The sequence below is a fragment of the Artibeus jamaicensis genome, unplaced genomic scaffold (genome assembly GCF_021234435.1).
Source record: "Artibeus jamaicensis isolate MK-2021 breed Jamaican fruit bat unplaced genomic scaffold, CSHL_Jam_final scaffold_1019, whole genome shotgun sequence".
In the NCBI taxonomy this organism is placed as follows: Eukaryota; Metazoa; Chordata; class Mammalia; order Chiroptera; family Phyllostomidae; genus Artibeus; species Artibeus jamaicensis.
Genome location: NW_026522025.1, coordinates 31737828 through 31748093, shown reverse-complemented (window position 1 = coordinate 31748093; position 10266 = coordinate 31737828).

Sequence of the window (10266 nt, the reverse complement as noted above, 5' to 3'; positions counted from 1 at the left end):
GAAATTGCTGTTCACAGGCTATACACCCGCCTATCCTCAGCTGATCTACCAAACACTTTTCAAAGGTGTAGTACTGGTTGCTCCATGTTCCTACCAGTACATGGTAGAGCCAGTCTTTATCATTTTAGCTACTCTGGAGGGAGAGTGTTATATTGTGGTTTTAATTTGCATTTTCCCTTATGACTAATGTTAAATACTTTTCATATACTTATTTCATTTTTATATCTTCTGTTGTGAAGTTCCTGTTCAAGTCTTGTTGTGAAATTTTTAATCAGGATGTCTTTATCTTATGGATTCATTGTATTTTTTAATACATTCTGAGTATTGGGTTCTTTGTTGGATATAGGTATTGAAAATATCTTTGCAGAGTTTGTAGTTTGCGGTAATGATGTTCTTGAATGGACAGAAATTCTTAATTTTAGTGGAGTTCAATGTAATCTCTTCTTTTATGGGTAATGTTTTTTTGTAGTTGTATTTCACATAGCTTTCCCAAGTTTGTAAAGACACTGTACAGTGTTCTGTACTAGAACCTTTATTGTTTTACCTTTCATTTTTAGGTCTGTGATCTATCTCAAATTATTTGTGTGTGTGTATGTGTGTTTTGTGTAAGATTCAAAACTTTTGTTTTGTTTTGTTTTCCTTTATGGATAGAAATCGGCCCAGATCATTTATTAAAGGACAACACATTCCCCCGCTGAACTGCAGTTGTGCTTTTGTTGTAAACAGTGTGACTATAAGTGTCCACGCCTGTTTCTGGAGTCCTGTGCTGTTCTGTTGTCTATGGCACTCTCCTTACCTCGGGGGCGTATCGCGTTAATTGCCACTTCACTGTAACCCTTGATATCTAGTAATACAAACACTCTGGATTCATTTAGATCCTTCAAATCTAAAAGGATCTAAAATTTTGGCTACTTTTGATCCTTTTCATTTCAATATAAAATTTAGAATCTTGTTTTAAATTCTCCATCCCTCAAAAAAAAAATCTGCAAGTTTGGATAAAATTGCACTGAATCTGTTTGGGGAGAATTGACATGTATATAACATTCAGTCTTTTACTCTATGGACAGAGCATGTGTCTTTATTTGAAGTTTTATTTAATTGATCTCAACCATGTTTTATAGTTTTTATGGTAGAGATCTTGTGCATCTTTTATTAGATTTATTTATAGGGATGTTTTTGGTGCTATCATAAATGGTATTTTCATAAAATTTCATTTTCTAATTTTTTATAGCTGATATATTGAAATATATTAGATTTTATGTATTGCCCTTATATTCAGTGAGCTTATTAAATTCACCTATTATTTCTAGTATGTACTTTGTAGATTCTCTTGGATTTTTTATGTTTATAATTATGTAATTTGTGGATAACTTGTTTATTTCTTTTTTTAATCTTATATCTTTTATTTTGTTTTCTTTCCTTATTACACATCTATGACTTCCTGTGACTGTTGAATACAGATACAGAAAATATTTTTTCTTCTTTTCAATCCCAGGTAGAAAAGCATTCTGTATTTCGCCATTAAATATGCTACTGTCTAGAGAAATTTACATATTCTTTCTTTGGCCTGATTACCCAGGATCACACCTCTAGCCAGCAAAGGGCTGCGCCATCTTCCCGTCATAGGTTTTTAGGCTTAAGTGGATTAGAGTCAGGAATCGCTTCTCCCAGACAGAAATGGGGACTTGGGCTATGTCAGAGTAGCTGGGGGTGAGGGTCCATCACTCCCTCTTTGTTGCAGCTTCCCGAGTCCTTCCATGATGGCCTCCCAAGTGATCATGTCTGGCTTAGGTTGCCCCCTCCTCTGAGGGGTCGTACCCATCATAGCCTAACCAACCAAGCATTGGGGACAGGGGATGAAGCAGAGACCAGCTTTGTTTTCTTAGTGGCTCACAGTGCGGAGGTTGCTCACTCAGACTTAGCCATGGGAGGCAGTTGCAACTCCTGAAACCAGGCAGAGTGGTTTCCAACAGATGTGTATCTTTTAACAGGACAATTCCATGCCTAGGAATTTGCCCTATAGATACACTCACACAGGTGCACAAGATTACATACACAAGGGACAAACACACAGGTGCATACAGTTACATGTACAAGGGTAATATAATTTGTCTCTCAAAGCTTTATAATAGCAAGAAACTGAATTACCAAATGTCCACTAATAAAATAATGAGTAAGCTGATTTATTTCACATCTATTTTATTTATTACATCTAACTTAAACATATATACTTTTTATAATAGAATGTATTATTTTCATAATTGAAATTAATTTATATGTAAAAATAAAAATATTGGACTACAGACCATGATTTTGAAATCCTAATGTATTAATATGAGTGGTAGTCCTGTCTTCTTTACTCTTAAATTCGAATCTTTTTTTCTTTCCTTTTCCATTTCACTCTCTTCCTTTTCTCTTCTTCAGGCTCTTGCTTCTTTCCTTATTGGTGTGAAGTAAGGTCATATCAATTTTAAGAAAGTTCCTTTTGGATGTTTGTTCATTTATATTGCCTCCATTTCACAGAGTCAGGGAGATAGAAAGCAATTGCCCACTGTACTGGATAGTTTTCTCCTTCTTGGGCAATGGAGGCAATTGCTTTCAGGTAATTGTTCCCAGGAAGCAACACTCTGATAAGACTCAGCAGCCTGTAGCTGAGAGGGAGTGGGAAATGAAATTGGTCACCATCTGGGTCACTCCCCACCCATTCCAGGAACCCTCTTGCTGCTAAGAGCTAGGCATTTTAAGTACAGGAGGGATTTATTGCTAAAGGGAGATGTTCTTTTTGATCTTTGAGGACAAGCTCTAATTGCTCTACCTACCTTCATGGATATGAGCATCTGTGTCCTTGATTGCTTCTCCACAATCCAGCATTCTATGATCTGAACCTCCCCTCTGCTCGTACTCCCTGTTCCTTTGTGTTTTACATTCACAGATCACAACACAGATCTTGACACATAATGCAGCATCCACCCGACTTTATATCCATTCCCCTTCTTTATTTCTTTATCAACTGGAATTCCTAGCAGCCTTATGAATTCAATCCTCTAACATGGACCATCTTCATTTTATTTAAAATACTTTTTCTCTTCCTTCTTGTCTTCTAATCTTCATTTAAATCAGACTCAGTATGGTGACAGCTGTCCCTCTCATTAAGGACACTTTTTCTTAATTTCATGTATCAGATATCCTTATGAGTGACCCCTTTCTTTTCCTCTTTATAAAGCAATATTTCTCAGTCTTGGCACTATTGACATATTTGGCCAAGTAATTCTTTGTTGGGGCTGTACTGTGCATTGTGGGATATCTGTCAGCATCCCTGGCCTGTACCCACTAGATAAGGCCCCAGTTGTGATAATCAAAAATGTCTACAGACATTGCCAAATGTCCCCTTGGAGGGTAAAATCACCCAGGCTGAGAGCCATTGGTATAAATCTTGCTAATGAATAAGCATACAATAAATACATTCATATTAAGTTTCTCTTTAAGTGAAATTTAAGTACAATAAGACACACCTATGAAGTTCACACAAATAAATTGAGTTTGAAAAATATATATTCCCATGTAACAACCACCCCAATCGGTACCTATAACATTTTCACTAACCCAGAAAGCCTCTTCTAGCCAACTTGCACACTTTTGCTTTAGGAAAACTGCTATTATGATTTTATATCTTTTGTCCATTTTTATTGGGTTCTTTGCCTTTTTATTACTGATTTATAATATTTTTATATATTCTGGATATGACTTCTTTGCCAGATTTATATGTTGTGAATATTTTCTTCCACTCTGTAACTTGCTTTTTTCATTTATTAATACTGTCTTTTAATCAGCACAAATATTTAGCTTTACTATGGTCTAATTTTTTATGCTTAGTATTTCCTATTTTCTAAGAAGTATTTCTACATTATAGCTGTGAAGATACTATTTTATATTATTTAGAGCACAGACAACAGTGTAGTGATTGCAGTGGGGAGGCAGGTGGGAAGAGGTGGAAGAGGGTATAAGGGGGATACATGGTAATGGAAAAAATACAGTGAAAATAAGCTATTTAAAGAATAAAAAGTTTATATCTTTAAAGATTTTATTTATGTATTTATTTTTAGAGAGAGGGGAAGGGAGGTAGAGAGGGAGAGAAACATCAATGTGTGGTTGCCTCTCCTGCGCCCCCTACTGGGGACCTGGCCTGCAACCCAGGCATGTGCCCTGGCTGGGAATTGAACTGGTGACCCTTTGGTTCGCAGGCCTGTGCTCAGTCCACTGAGCTACGCCAGCCAGGACAGAAGTTTATATCTTAGCTCACATTTATATTTATGACCTACCACGAATTCATATTTTATTAAGAATAGAGTAAAATTGTTTTCCCAAATATATGTCTGGTTTTTCCAACATTATTTATTAAAGACAACTGTTTTACCCATTGAGTTGTCTTTCCCTATTGACTTGCACATGCTTTTGTAGAGAACCTATTGACCACACGAACACAGGTCTGTTTCTAAACCATATATTCTGAGATGTGTTTTATGCATCTGATCTAATCTGGCAAATGATACATGAGTACCTAAAAGGGATGTGTATTCTGTACTAGTTGAGTGTAGTGTTTTACAAATGTCAAAGTCAAATTGGTTGATACTATTTTAAAAATATTTTCCATTCTCACTGAGTTTTGCCATCTAGATGTTCTACAATTATTGATAACAGGAGAATTAAATCTCCAACTTTAGTTGTTCTTTTTGTCTATTTCTCTTTAGTTCTAGAATTTTTTTTTGTTTCTGGCATTTTAAAACACTATCAGTAGGTATAGGCACATTTAGGATTGTTACATGTTTTTGATGAATTTATTATTTTTATCATTGTGGAATGGCCCTCTTTGCCTCTCCTTTCTCAAGGTCTATTTTGTTTTATAGAAATATGCTAATACTGCTTTTTTATGCTTAGTGTTTGCATGATATACAATTTTCTTTTCTTCACTTTCAATTTATATGTGTTTATATTTAAAATGTATCTAAAGTATATTCCATATGGTTGAATTGCTTTTCATATTAAGTCTGAAAACCACTTTTTTAGTTGAAGTGTTCAGTCCATTTATATTTAATATAATTATTAATTTAGCTGGATTTAGTCTACCATCTTATTATTTTAGTTCTGTTATTCCCCTGTATTTTTTGTTCCTTTATTGCTCTTTACTTTTCTCCTTGCATTAATTATGTAGTTTGGGGGTAATGTTCCATTTTACCACATTTATTAACTTTTTAAATACTCTTCCCTATTATTAAGAAATACCAAAGGGACTGCAGTATACACCCTCAGTTTATCCTAATATTGAATTATTATTATATCACTTCATGTATAGTGTAAGTACCTTTCACCAATATAATTCAATTTGTCACATTTCCATGAGTTCCGTTATTATCATTGTCATATATCCTACTTCTTTATAGTATTAATACTACAGTACATTGTTTTTATTTTTGCTTTAAACAGTTAATTGTATTTTAAAAAATTGAGTAAAGAAAATCAATAATTTACTATATTTACCATTTACCATTTCCAGTGATTTTCTTTTCATACTGTGGAACTATATTTCCACCAGACATCATTGGCTTAAAGAAAACCCCTTAGTAATTTTTTGCTAGTGAAAATTATTTCAGCTTTTATTGATCTGCTTTCATTTTTAAAGATACTTTTGCTCAGTCAAGAATTCTGGGTTGACCGACTGTTTTATCCCTCTGAGATGTCATTTTGTTGTCTTCTGGCCTCAACTGTTTTTTATTTCCCCCCTTCATTCCCCTCCACTCTGCACACCCCCTCCCCCACCATTCCCCCCCTATATGATATGTCTCAAGTTCTTTAGATTCTATATTTCCCCTACTATTCTTGTCCTCTCCCCTATCTATTTTCTACCTACCATCTATGCTACTTATTTTCTGTACCTTCTCCCACTCCCCTGTTGCTAACCCTCCATATGATCTCCATTTCTATGGTTCTGCTCCTGATCTAGCTGTCCTCTTTGCTTTTGTTTTAGGTGTGATTCTTAATAACTGTAAGTTTGCTGTCTTTTCACTGTTCATCTTTTTTATCTTCTTTTTCTTAGGTAAGTCCCTTTAACATTTCATATAATAAGGGCTTGGTGATCATGAACTCCTTGAACTTGATCTTATCTGAGAAGCATTTTATCTGCCCTTCCATTCTAAATTAAAGCTTTGCTGGATAGATCAATCTTGGATGTAGGTCTTTGGATTTCATGACTTGGAATACTTCTTTCCAGCCCCTTCTTGCCTGTAAGGTCTCTTTTGAGAAATCAGCTGACAGTCTGATGGGAACTCCTTTGTAGGTGACTGTCCCCTTATCTCTTGCTGCTTCTAGGATTCTCTCCTTCATTTTAATCTTGGCTAATGTAATGATGATGTGTCTTGGTGTGTTCCTTCTTGGGTCCAACTTCTTTGGTACTCTCTGAGCTTCCTGGATTTCCTGGAAGTCTATTTCCTTGGCCAGATTGGGGAAGTTCTTTATTATTTGTTCAAACAAGTTTTCCACTCATGGCTGTTCCTCTTCCCCTTCTGTTACCCCTATAATTTGGACGTTGGAGCGTTTAAAGATGTCCTGAAGGTTCCTAAGCCTCTCCTCATTTTTTTGAATTCTTGTTTCTTCATTGTTTTCTGTTTGGTCATTTTTTTCCTCCTTCTGATCCACTCCTTTGATTTGAGTCCCAGTTTCCTTTCCATTACTATTGGTTTCCCATGCATTACCATTCATTTCAATTAGTTTAGCCTTCATATGTTCCTCTAATTTGTGACCAAAATCAACCAGTTCTGTGAGCATTCTGATCACCAGTGTTCTGAACTGTGCATCTGAAAGTTTGGCTATTCTTCATCACTTAGATTTTGGCTCTGGGGCTCTGAGTTGTTCTTGAGCCTTGTTTTGATCTGTTTGTGCCTGTTACATATGAGGAGCAGAGCCTTAGTTGTTTACCAGGGTGGGGCCACCCAGGTAGCTGGTTTGTGATGCTGTATGTGGGGGCGGGGTCAGAGAGGGACAATGGCGGTTCCCTCTACCGCTTCCTGCCACTGGGGCCGGCGTGGTCCATCTCACTGCTCACTCCTTCACCAGTTTATCTGCGTGCAAATGTGTGACCCTGATCAGCCCTCAGTGGGTCCACTGCCTTGTACCCTCAGTGGGTCCGCCCACTTCTTCACACCTGGAATCCGCCCACGGCTGCTGGTGCACCTGGGTCGCACACCCAGGTCAGTCCAGTGGGTCTTTCCTGCCTGACCCCGCTTTGCTGCTGGCTCTGCCCCTCTTACCAGTTTGGTTAAAGGGTTCGTTGTTGTCAGACTTCCATGTAGTTCAATTTTCTGTAGTTTGGCTGTGTTTTTGTTGCTAAAACTTTGTTGTTTTTAAACTTGGTTGTGCGAGAAAGTGCAGTGCTTCTACCTATGCCTCCATCTTGGTGGAAGTCTCTGGCCTCAACTGTTTTTGATGAGCCATCAGTCATTACTCCTATGATATACTTCGGTGTTAAGTTTCTTTGTCTAGGTCATTCCTTAGGTTCACTGACTCTTTTAGACTTGTAGGTTGATAGTTCAATAAATTTCAAACATTTCAATTCAATATTTTTATGCCCAATGTCCCTTCTTTTCCCTCTGGGATTCGTTTACATGTACATTAGACTGCTTGATAATATCCTACAGGTCATTTTGGTTTTTCCATTTTCAAAAAATCTATGTTGCACTTTGTATGCTTTTCATTTTCTTGTCTTCAAGTCATGTGATGCTTTCTTCTGGAGTATCAATGTGCTGTTAATTCATTACAAATTTTAAAAATATATTCTATTTTTCAATTTTTAAGATTTGTGTTTGTTTCTTTTTAAAGAGTTTTCACATCATTTCTGAATTTTCTCTTCTACTCATTGCTTATCTTTTTCTGTAATTTATCATATGTCATAATTGGTGTAAACTCACCTGCAAGTTCCAAATCTGGATAATTTTTGAACCTTCTTCTATTGACATATTTTTATTCTTTTGAATAAGGACTAATTCCCACTTGTTGGCACATCTATTAAATTTTTATTATATACTAGATGATATGTTATGGAGATTGCATTATATATCCTCCTCTGAGTTATATTATAGCTGTAGTTAAATTATTGATGAATCATCTTGATTCAGTGGTGATGTGGTTTTAGGCTTTGTCAGAGCCAATCCATTTCAGCTCTGCCCTTGGTTCTAGCACATAACTATTAGACTGGGACAATAGTTCTGTCCCCTAATATGACCCTTCTGGGATTTCAATGCAATAGAAACACAAGGCATTTGTCAAGCTCTTTAATTTCACTGGGATTACACCTTAAACTTTTTCTCCCCAGAAATAGGCAATTGCTGAAATCTCTGTTCAGCAATTTTAGTGTCCAGTCTCTTGTTTTCCATTCAATTCCTTCTCAACACAGGACTCACCCAAGGATTGAGCAGATAGAGATTTGGAAAATGTCCCTGTAGCAGTTGCTTCCTTTCTGGAATTTCCAAGTGCTTTCTGGGATTCCCAGAACTCTGGCTTGCCAACCCAGTGGGACAGCTATATTCTGCTTGAGCTTGTCCAGATGCTCTAAGAAAACTGGAAAAGCCTTCAGGGGGCAAAGCTGATTAAATGTGGATCTGACCTAGATTGCTTGCCTTTTTCCAAGGGCTGTATCTCCTTCAGTTTCCACCTGCTTTTGTTGGTGTCCAGTGCCTTCCAAGAGTTTGTTTATATTTGTTCTAGAATTATAACTGCTATCAGCAGGATTAGTTTGATATGAGCAGCTCTTCCCCTAGTGCAGTTGGATATGTCACATTGTTTTAAATGAATGCTATTATTTAGGGATCAATTCTTCCAGGAATAATTACATTATAGTAGAAAGCAAACCCTATAGCAAATAAAGCATTTTTTGTGACTCTCTGGTACTAACACGTAGATGGAGCGGCACTCTGGGAGCAGTTAAGAGCACACACATAGACAGCAATTGGCTCGGCGCCCAGGCTGCATAACGAACTCATCCCATAATGATTTCCTACCTCCTGCTTTGATCTCCCTCTTACTGAAATTTAACTTTTTTCTCTAAATCAGTATCTTTCCACATTTACCGCATATTTTGTTCTCTAATGCTTCCCTCCCTCACAACCACTGGGTATTGTTCACCCTTTGTACTTGATGCCCCCACCCTCTCTACCCTGCTATAGTATATTTTACTTTGTGACTTAGCATTTTTTATCTTAGTTTCGCCTCTTCCAATTCATTAATCTGTACACTTCAGTCCATTTTTTTAATTTCTGCACCTACAAGATGGAAAAGAAAAAAACAACATAGCTCCTTAAAGCCCAAACTGTTCTCCCGCTAACTGATTTTGAAAGGGTTAAATATTTCTAGGCACGATCCCCAGCATCTTCCCACACTTTCTGGAAAACACGGGAGTGAAGGGGCAGTATAAGAACCTGGCTGTGCTCCTCTGTAGCTCTGCCATTGAGCAGCATAGTGCTTTCGGTCGCCCACGTTAGCCTCCATTTTCCTCTCTGTAAAATGAGGAAAACATTTGAGCACTTAAAACCTACCACACTCCATCTCAGGATTTTACCAGCCTATTGAAGCTACAGAGAAGCAACTCCGAGGTTGGCAGGTGTCACGGCATTAGAGGGAGGATGGACTGACTGCCAAGCAGGTACTTAAAAGCATCCTCTGCAAACATTTAGGCTCTATGGGACTTAGAATGAAAGAGGCCAGGCCTGGGATGTAGTATGGACTGCAGGGAGGCAGCCTCGGCAGAGAGGTTCGTTGGTGTCTCTCTCCCCAGTACTGCTCTGACCCTCACTTAAGTCTTCACCCTCTCTGTTTGCTTTTTCTTGTCCCAATATGCCACAATTTTCTCCTTTCCCCAAAACTTAATCTAATTTTCACTTTTATTTGGTCCTGATTGTAAAACAAATATAATCCAGATTATTGTTTTTATTTACCCAACAACATTTTCAGTCCCTTCATATACAAAGCAAGTAATTCTATTGCTCAATAATCTTAAAAAAATTTTTTTGGTAAATTTTTTAAAGATTTTATTTATTTATCTTTAGAGGGGAAGGGACAGAGAGAGGGAGAGAAATATCGATGTATGGTTGCCTCTCATGCGTCCCCTGCTGTGAACCGGCCTGCAACCCAGGCATGTGCCCTGACTGGGAACTGAACTGCAATACTCTGGTTCGCAGGCCCGTGCTCAATCCACTGAGCTACACCAGCCAGGGCAATGAT